Source organism: Myotis lucifugus, unplaced genomic scaffold (genome assembly GCF_000147115.1).
Source record: "Myotis lucifugus unplaced genomic scaffold, Myoluc2.0 scaffold_316, whole genome shotgun sequence".
In the NCBI taxonomy this organism is placed as follows: Eukaryota; Metazoa; Chordata; class Mammalia; order Chiroptera; family Vespertilionidae; genus Myotis; species Myotis lucifugus.
The window spans coordinates 153210-162868 of NW_005871364.1; the positions used below are offsets into that span (position 1 = coordinate 153210).

General features: G+C 48.2%; 1 long non-coding RNA gene across 1 annotated transcript; it reads right to left on the reverse strand.

Annotated features, from left to right (window-relative positions):
• Nucleotides 1–3953: 3953 nt before the first annotated feature.
• LOC111828273 lies at nucleotides 3954–9334 on the reverse strand. Its single transcript, XR_002832085.1, has 3 exons — nucleotides 9009–9334; nucleotides 6396–6557; nucleotides 3954–5791 (listed from the first exon to the last, which is right to left on the reverse strand). It is a non-coding gene; the product is annotated as an uncharacterized LOC111828273 (long non-coding RNA).
• Nucleotides 9335–9659: the final 325 nt, after the last annotated feature.

Sequence of the window (9659 nt, forward strand, 5' to 3'; positions counted from 1 at the left end):
TATTACCCTTTAAACTCACTGTTTTTATTTTATTTTTTTTAACCTCACTTGAGGATATTTTTTCCATTGATATTTGGAGAGAGTAGAAGGGGAGGGGGGGGGGAGAGAAACATCAATGTGAGAGACACATCGATTGGTTGCCATCCCGTACACACCGGCCAGGGCCAGGGATGAACCTGATTGCTGTATTTGAAGTTCCATTTCCCGAGAGGCTAGTGTGAGTTTCTGCCACAATGAACGCTTCTACCACCTCTGGGTCTATGTGAATTCACTGCAAATTGTGTTCCACCCCCTGAGCCCCACTTACGAAGATCATGGTGCTGGCGAAGAGCTCCATCCTTCTGAACCCCAAATTAACGGCCACTTGCCCAGCTGGAGGGACAGTGAGGGCTGGCAGAGTCCTAAGCCTCTACTTCTAATAGGAACAAGCGCTGGATTGGAGCCAGAACCTTCATCAAATTCTTCAAACGCAAAAACAACGGTTCTGGAGAACCAGCGAAGCCGACCCCAGACAGCCCTCCCGGGCCCCCGGAGGCCACGCCATCATGCTCATACCGGATGGAAGAGCGAGACGCCCACAGTGTGCCTGTGGGAAAAGGTAGGAGGGTGACCTGGCTGCAGGCGGGAAATGAAGGGGAGGACCTCAGGTCTCCCTCGTGGACAGGGCAGCACCAACGAGATGGCGTGCTGGGTGTGCACACGTGTGTAGGCGCCTGAAGGGGGTGTGCTCCCCCATTAGGTATGTGAACAGCCAAGTAGAAAATATAAACCCACGTCCGTGTTGTGGCAGTTTCGTCCCAGAACAATTTAGTTCCTTTAGCACGAGAAGCCCCGCCCATCACATACAGGTGGTGGGTCCTAGAATGTCCAGAGCGGATCTCCATACAGTTACCGCAGAGAGAGCCCCAGAGGGTAAGTTTTGGGGTTTCCTTGTATCTGCCGGGCCTGGGAGAAGCCATTTCCGGAGGGAGATCCCGGTGCATTTAACACGGAATGGACACGTGCAAGGTCTTCAGCACGGCCTCGGGCTGAGCTCTCCGTCCCTCTGAAAAGCAGGTGCGGTTCTCTTCTCCCGCCTTCCTGGCCTTGAGTCCTCCCACCAGGGGGCGCTGTACCTGGACATTTAGGGCTGTGGTCGGAGTGAGCCAGAGGTTCCGAAATGGGTTTCTAGTTGATGTGCTGCATATGTTTCATCGGATCTAAGAGGTTGGCAGTTGTAAGCTGTAGGACTGTGTGCTCATAGAAAGGAAATGAATGGGTGGTGGCAGTGACGATTTTGTCAGAATTGCCACCTAGCCGACAGTGATGCGAGAGATGCTCCAAGCTGCATCCTGACTTCAGAGATGTAAGGTTTGGGGGTGAAAATGTGCATTTTACAATCGATTAAACAAAGCCATCGTCTTAAACGTGGTTTTGTTTTCAAATTCACTTTTAAATATCACTGTGTACATTATTTACCTCTAAACCTGCCCAACAAGCCCCGGAGAAAGTAAATTTTATGAAGGACACTAGGGCTTTCTGAGGACCAGGGCCCTGCCTGAGACTCGTGTGCTCTCAGCGGCTGGTGTGACAGTAGCTGACAGGGCCCAGGGCCTGTGCCAAGCCGCCTTCTGAGTGTGACGTGTGCACAAGCCTCTCCGGGTGGCAGTCACCACCTCAAGTCCCGGTGTGTCACTGGAGAGGCTAAAATGAGGTGTGCACACGCATGCCCACTGTCTGGGGACTAGTGCTTGCATCCCCAGTCTTCACAGCAGGTGAATTAGGTCAAAAGCTCACGTGCAGGTAAACGATAATGAAGCTTTCATACTGGCTCCTTACATGTTGTGACATTTACCACCTCAACTTGTGTTATTGTCTAAACTGGCTTAATGACTATAATCAGCCTAATGGAGTTGGCAAACCTTTCAGAGAAAAAAGTGCTCGACTGATCCAAACTGTCGTTGGGGTCCATGAAGGAGCAGGTCAGTGTTAAATGTGAGTAACGGCAGCCGTGCAATGGTGCTTCCTGGGCTCAGGCCCTTTAGGTAGTTGACCCGCTCTATCTATCGCCTTTGGTTCTAACTGCCGGGTGAGGTCGGCACCGTTCCTGTCCCTGTTCAGAGCTGGGAAAGTGAGGTTTGCCAGGGTTAAGCCCTGGCCCAGAGAGTAAGTGTTGGAGCTGGGATCCGAACCCGGGTCTGACGGATACGGGGCCTGAACTTTGACCCCTGTGAGCACTGCCTGCACTTCAAGCTGCTTTGGTCCCTGAAGATGCTGAACCCGCCTGGGGCCCCATCATTGAGTAGTGGGTCCTTATCCTGTGGTGGGAGCTGTGGTCAGCAGGTGGCGCTGTGGGGAAAGAAGTAACCGAGGTTCCTCTATGGACTTGAATCCTCAATCAGAAATCCGGTGAATCAGTTACGTTCATGTACATGACATGCTCAGAAAGACCAATTGTCTGCTCTGGTCAGACTGTAATTTAAAGGCCATGAGGGTAGGTTTAGAGTAGAGGATGTGTAGAAATCTAAACAGGAGCCCTAACCGGTTTGGCTCAGTGGATAGAGCGTCAGCTTGCAGACTCAAAGGTCCCAGGTTCAATTCCGGTCAAGGGCATGTACCTTGGTTGCAGGCACATCCCCAGTGGGGAGTGTGCAGGAGGCAGCTGATCAATGTTTCTCTCTCATTGATGTTTCTAACTCTATCCCTCTCCCTTCCTCTCTGTAAAAAATCAATAAAATATATTTTTTAAAAATCTAAATAGGAATATTTTTTCAAAATATATTTTTTATTGATTTCAGAGAGGAAGGATAAGGTAGATAGAAACATCAATAATGAGAAAGAATCATTGGTTGGCTGCCTCCTGCACGCCCCCTACTGGGGATTGAGACGCATCCCTGGCATGTGCCCTTGGCCGAAATCAAACCTGAGACCCTTGAGTCCTCAGGCCTATGCTCTATCCACGGAGCGAAACCAGCTAGGACTAAACAGGAATAATTCTTGATGTTGAGGGTGTCTTGGCATCAAAAAGAGGTAGAGCCCTATCCGGTTTGGCTCAGTGAATAGAGCACCGGCCTGTTGACCAAAGGGTCCTAGGTTCGATTCTGGTCAAGGGCACTACCTCAGTTGCAGGCTCCTCCCCGGCCCGGGCTCTGGTTGGGGCTTGTGCAGGAGGCAACAAATTCATGTGTTTCTCTCACATCAATATTTCTGTCTTTCCCTCTCCCACTCTCTCTAAAAAGCAATGGGAAAATATCTTTGGGTGAGCATTAAAAAAAAAAAAAGAGGTAGGTACTCTCATTATTTTCAAACATCCTCTATAAGAGCTTATGTTAGATGTTTAGAATTATTAGTGAGCCCTGGCCGGTTTGGGCTCAGTGGTTAGAGCACTGACCCACGAACAAAGGGGCGTGGGTTTGATTCCTGGTCAAGGGCATGTACCTCGGTTGCAGGTTTGATCCCCGGCCCCAGTTGGAGTTTGTGCGAGAGGCAACCAGTGGATGTGTCTCTCTCACATGGATCTTTCTTTCTCTCTCTCACTCTTTCTCCTTCCCCACTTCCGCATTCTCTCTAAAGATCAATGGAAAAAATATCCTCCAGTGAGGATTTAAGAAAAAAAGTATTAGTGAATAGTTAGGTAGACAGTTTTACTGCAGAAACATACCGTTAAGTGTTCCAAGGTCTTTGAACAGGAGCAGGAGTTAGTGTGTGTCACCAAGGTGTCAGGAAGCCTGTCATTAAAAGGGCTGAGTAAGCCCAGCTGGTGCAGCTCAGTTGGTTGAGCATCGTCCCATGAACCTGGAGGTCACGGTTTGATTCCTGGTCAGGGCACGTGCCTGGGTTGTGGGCTTGATTCTCAGGAGGGGACCTTTGGGAGGCAGCCGATCCATGATAGAAACAGCATTGATCTTTCTATTTCTCTCTCCCTTCCTCTCTCTGAAATCAATAAAAACATATTTTTAAAAAAGGATGAGTAAGAAAAGGCAGGTCCTAAATTAACAAACATCATATTTAATAATTTAACACATTGAAACTGAAAAATGGTCTAACACAGTGGTCGGCAAACTGCAGCTCGCGAGCCACATGCAGCTTTTTGGCCCCTTGAGTGTGGGAGTCGGAGGGTTTGTCCCTGTGGCGGCCTCTGTGCTTGGGGACTGTCCTGTCCTAAGTGCTGAGTCAAGAAAATGTTTCCCTGAAGTTTCCCTTTCATAGGGGGCTCCCCTCAACATCCTCTGTCCCCCGTCACCACAGGAAGGAGAGAGGAGGGCGGCACCGACCATGTGTCAGAGAGCTCAGTTTGAGTTTCCAGCAAAAGGTGCCAAGAGCCCTCGCCTACAGGGTACCTTCTGGCAGAATCGACATTCTCTGCTGCCCCCTGCCGTTCACCCGGATTTTAATCTTTGGTAAGACCCACCTTCAGTGAGACTCAACTGCAATGAAGTCACGAGCCGTAGTTGGGTCCTGGTTTGGTTTACAAACCTGGAAAGAATTCTTAGTACGGGTACACCTCAGAATTGCGGGTTTAGTTCCATCACAACAAAGCGAGTATTGCAATAAAGCGGCTTGTAATCTTATTGCTGGTGAAGGCTCTTGCCTTCAAACCTGTAACACCTGTGAAGTGCAATAAAACGAGGTAGGCCTGTGTGCCCACTCAGCTACTAAAAGTAACAACCCACGTGTGACCAGTAAGTATTGAGGACCTACAGCCGGCATCCCAGGGGCGAGGGGCCTTGGGAGGGGACTAGGCCTTCTAAGAAGGGAGGAGACCAACCCTCTGCACAGCGAGAGCAGCAGATAGGCCAGGACGAGGTCTCCCCAGAAACCAACCCTGATGGCGTCTTGACCTTGGACTTCCAGGCCCCCGAACTGTGAGAAAATTCATTTCTGTTGTGTTACTTAAGCCCCCCAGTCTGTGGTCTAGTGTTATGGCAGCCTGAGCTGATGAATACAGGGACCAACTGTTCCCATCTTTCAGGGGCTGGGGGAGTTCCAGGGACCGTCCTGAGCACCCCAGGACGAGTGGGTCACCCTAATCTATGAACTGATGTATGGGAAGTGTGTGGGCTTCCTACAGTGCACGGCATACAGTGAGTGCTCTGTAAATGCTAGCGATTGTTATCTTCCTTCACCAACTATTTGGTAATCTGCTTTGGGTTAAATGGGGATTAATGTATTGGGGGGGGGGCGTACATAATGGATAAAGCCGGCCCTCGTGGAGTTTACAGACATTTAGTGAGTGCTCAGACCAAATCATGGGGTCTAGCTGTGACCGGTTAAGAGCAGGGGCTATGTCAGGTGGCAGGACCAAGGTCAGACAGGGTTGGGCTCTGGAGAGGTGGCCTGTAGGCACTTCTCTCAGCTGTCCCCCCGCAGAAGCCACCAAACGAGGCAGTCACCCCAGTTGTTTCTTGTTTCTAAGAAATGGAAGCCCGAGACGCTGGCGGTGCCGGGGCCTGGTCCAATGACCACAGGTGTTCTGTCAAAGGGCTCCAGGAAAGCCCAGCTGCCCGCACTTTCCTTCTGACTAAAGAAGGTCTGGGAGTTCCCCGTCGTGGCCACGGGGCAGCAGGAAGCACCTGCTTTGGAAGATGTGGTACCAACCAAAGGCTTTTGTAATCGTCAGAAACGTCTTCTTGGGAATTTGTCAGGAATGCACATCAGAAGGCCTCGCAGGTGCTGGTTATTTCTACATCTAGCTGTTTCTTGGCACTGGCATTGGTGGACTTCTATGCCTTCTGGGACTCAGATGCAAATTCCAGCAGGGGTCGCTGTTTTTTTAGTAATTTGTCACAAGGCAGTGGAACCAACTGGCTTTCTGTGAGTTGGGGAAGAAACTCACAGTTAATCAAGCGCTACCTACACGTGAGAGCTTGCATTGTTTTACATCTATTCCCATCCACTCTTCATTTGTTCAGAAATATTTATTAAGCTTTTACTGTTTTCCAGGCATTGATATAGGCCAGATAAACTAAATATATAATATATAATGTCTAATGTTGATAAGGGCTACGAAGCAAAAATACACAGAGTAAGGCGGTAGAGTTCAGTGAAGGCTGGTATTTGAGGTGGGTGGCCACGGAGGGCTTCTCTGAGGAGGTGGCATTTGAGTAGAGACGTGAATGGAGTAAGGGAGCAAGACGGGCAAATGCCTAGAGGAAGAACATTCCGGAAAGGGGTCCTGACAAGGGCAAATGCCCTGGCATGGGAATTGGGTTGGTGTGTTTGAGAACAGCAAAGAGGCTCCCGTGTCTGGAGTGTGGTGAGCGAGGGACGAGGGAGAGGTGACTCGGTCTGATCAGCAAGGCCTGTGGGCGTGATAGGAACCTTGGGTTTGGTCCTGTGCCTGAGGGGAAGCTGTGCCTGCGGGGAAGCTGTCTGTCCAGCAGCGACTCTCAGTACCGGCTGTTCACTAGACTCACCCTAGGAGCCCTGGTCCCAGGGCCTCGCCTAGACAGCCGCGATCAGAACTCTAGGGTTGCAGCGGGCGTGCTGGTTTTCTGTACATGCCCCCTGGTTTCCTGGTGAGCAACCATGGCTCAACACCACAGCATCCGACACCATGTGTGAAACCACAATAAAATCTGCGAAAACGTGATGGGATCTAGTGTGTGGAAACGTGGCTGGGTCAGTGGAAAGACACTGTAGATCTAGTACGTGTGTGGAAACGTGGCTGGGTCATTGCAGACAGCTCTTTAAAACTATGCACTTTAAGCCCTGGTTCGCATTCTGGTCAAGGGCATACGCCCAGGTTTTGGGCTTGATCCTCAGTAGGGGGTGTGCAGTAGGCAGCATATCAATGTTTTGGGCTTGATCCTCAGTAGGGGTTGTGCAGTAAGCAGCATATCAATGATTCTCTCTCATCATTGATGTGTCTATCTTTCTCTCTCCCTTCCTCTCTGAAATAAATAAAAAATATATAAAAAATACTTTATTTTAAAAAACCTATGAACTTTAACTTGGAACACCTGCCTCCCATCAACCCAAATCTAAATGAGGATTAAAAAAGAATGTGGTATGCAATATAGGTCCAACCATTTAAAAACCTGGAAAATGGGGATCGCATATGTAGAACTTTTTTTGGTGATTACAATCACTGATGGTAGTATCATGTTATTATTCTGAGATATTCTAATTGTATCATCCCCTGTACCCTTGAGGACCAGCATTCCTGATGTGGGAGAAAGGAGATACAATATATATGAGGTTAATTTAAAATCTAGTCGTCCAGAATTGGAACTGGGAAAAACAGTATGAACTGCTGAGGTCTTTGATCACATGCATATATAATGTATATGCATGCATATATGTGTCTAGAGTAGTGCCTCTTCTCCGTTCACAGAGACCTAGAAACAATAGCACTCGGATTGTTGTCTCAAAATATCATTTCTCATGAAAAGAAACCAGGGTTTCTTAGAGGTCAGCTGATCCTAGCTTTGGGACAGGAAATGTACAAGATAAGAACGGATCATCTTGAAATACCAAATAGGAAGAAAGCTACCGAAGTTTATTAGGGTCACATCAAAAGGCTTTGGGAGAAGCATGCAACAGACTGAGATACCTTGATGTGGGGTTGGAAGGACGAGAAGAGATAAACCAAAGAACTTATACTTCTTGTATACTTACATGTATAGCCCATGGACACGGGCAATGGGGTAGTGAAGACTGGGGGTGGGCGTGGATAGGGGCTGGGAGGAGAGGTAAGGGGGGGGGTGTAAATAGACATCTGTAATACTATCAACAATAAAAAATATATACATTTTTAAAAAGGCTTTGGGAATCAACCTGGAAGATTCCATCGGCCATGAAAAGGATACTTTGGGCTTCAGTAAAGTGCAGTGGATTGAAACCCATTAGATATGTTTAAACTGTAAGTTCAAGATATTTAGAAAGGTTATTGGATCACATTTTGAGGAAAGGAACCAATTTATTAAAATTAGGTAAATAGGATAAAATGGATTTTTCTGCCTTTTCTGCATGAGCTATACCAGTGGATATAGCAGATAAGGGGAGGAAGTGACTCCTTATAAAGTTATTTCAGCTAATAAATTAAAATAAAATTAGAATTTCACCCATTTGCAATTCCTCAATGAATTAATGGATCTCTGCATTGAAGATCAGCCACTGTATCATCAAAAAGGAGCAAACCCCAGCCACAGTGTGCCTCTCACCCGAGATCAGCCAGACTCTGCTCAAGCTGCTGATTCCGCTGCTGGTTTGTAAGAGACACGGGGGCCAAAACCATACCGAATGGCACCATGAGTGTGCAATCAGTACAATCCAGACGAAAAAACTCCACAAATAGCAGCCTGGGTCTTCAGCAGAAAGTGGAAAGGGAAGAGATGAAGGGGAAACCTGTAGATTAGAGACTGGAAGAAATGACCTTTTTTTTAAAAAAAAAAAAAAAGTGGGTAAGACTAGTGTCTAGAGCTGCATACTTGCGATGAAATCACATAGGATACAGGGAGAGCCGGCCTGGCATGGCTCAGTGGTTGAGCGCCGACCTATGAACTAGGAAGTCACAGTTCGATTCCTGGTCAGGGCACATGCCCGGGTTGCAGGCTCGATTCCCAGTGTGGGGTGTGCAGAAGGCAGCCGATCAATGATTCTCTCTAATCATTAATGTTTCTCTCTTTCTCTCCCTCTCCCTCTCTGAAATCAATAAAAATATATTTTTAAAAAAGAAAAGAAAAAAAAACACAGGGAGAGAGGTTACTTTTGGGGGGAGTGATGCTGTGACTGGGATAGAGCACGAATGGGCTTGAGGTGGCTGGCGTGAAGGTTTTGTGTCCATTTGGCCGGGTCACAGTGCCAATATTTGGTCAAATGTTGTGGATGTTGTTGTGAGGGTGTTTTTTGGATATTAACATTTAAATTAGTGGACTTTGAGCAAAGCAGATTGCCCTCCATAATGCGGGTAGGCCCCATGCAATCAGTTGAAGGTCTTCAGACAATGAAGACTGACCTCCCCTGATCAAGAAGGAAGTCTACCACAGACTCCTCCCTGTGTCTCCAGCCTGCAATTTTGGACTCACCAAGTCTCCACCATCGTGGGAGCCAATTCCTTAAGGTAAATCTCTGTATATGCACACACGTCCTGTTGGTTCTGTTTCTCTGGAGACTCTTGACCAATACAGCTGGTAAAGTTCTATTTCTTGACCTGAGTGGGAGTGACAAGGGTGTCTGCCTTATAATCCACTGTGTTTGACATGGTTTTTAATGTTTTACTTTATAATGAAAAGGAAAAAATAAAGCATAAATTGTAGTTAGGTATGTAAATATGGAGAAAGGGGATTCTAATGATGAATACCAAACTGTATTTGAGGTTTCCGGGGAGGAAAGGGATGGCCAAGCTTTGCTCTGAATGTTTCTGTGCTGCATACTTCATGGGCCAGACAGCGTGTTTGTCCATCCTATATAATGAGGTAATATCCAAATTAACCCCCCCGCCCCCCCCAAGAGGCCCCCCTTTGCCAAACCCAGCAGGGGGGTTAGTGAGGGACAACCAAATGACTGAACAACCAGGCTGCATGGGGCAACCAGGCCAGTGGGGGGCTGTGAGGGGCAACCAGCCCGGCAGGGGGGGGCAGTTAGGGGAGCCAGGCTGGCAGGGGGGGGGGGCAGTAAGAGGCAACCAGGCTGTCGGGGGGGGGGGCGGCAGTTTGGGGCGATTAGGCTGGCAGGGG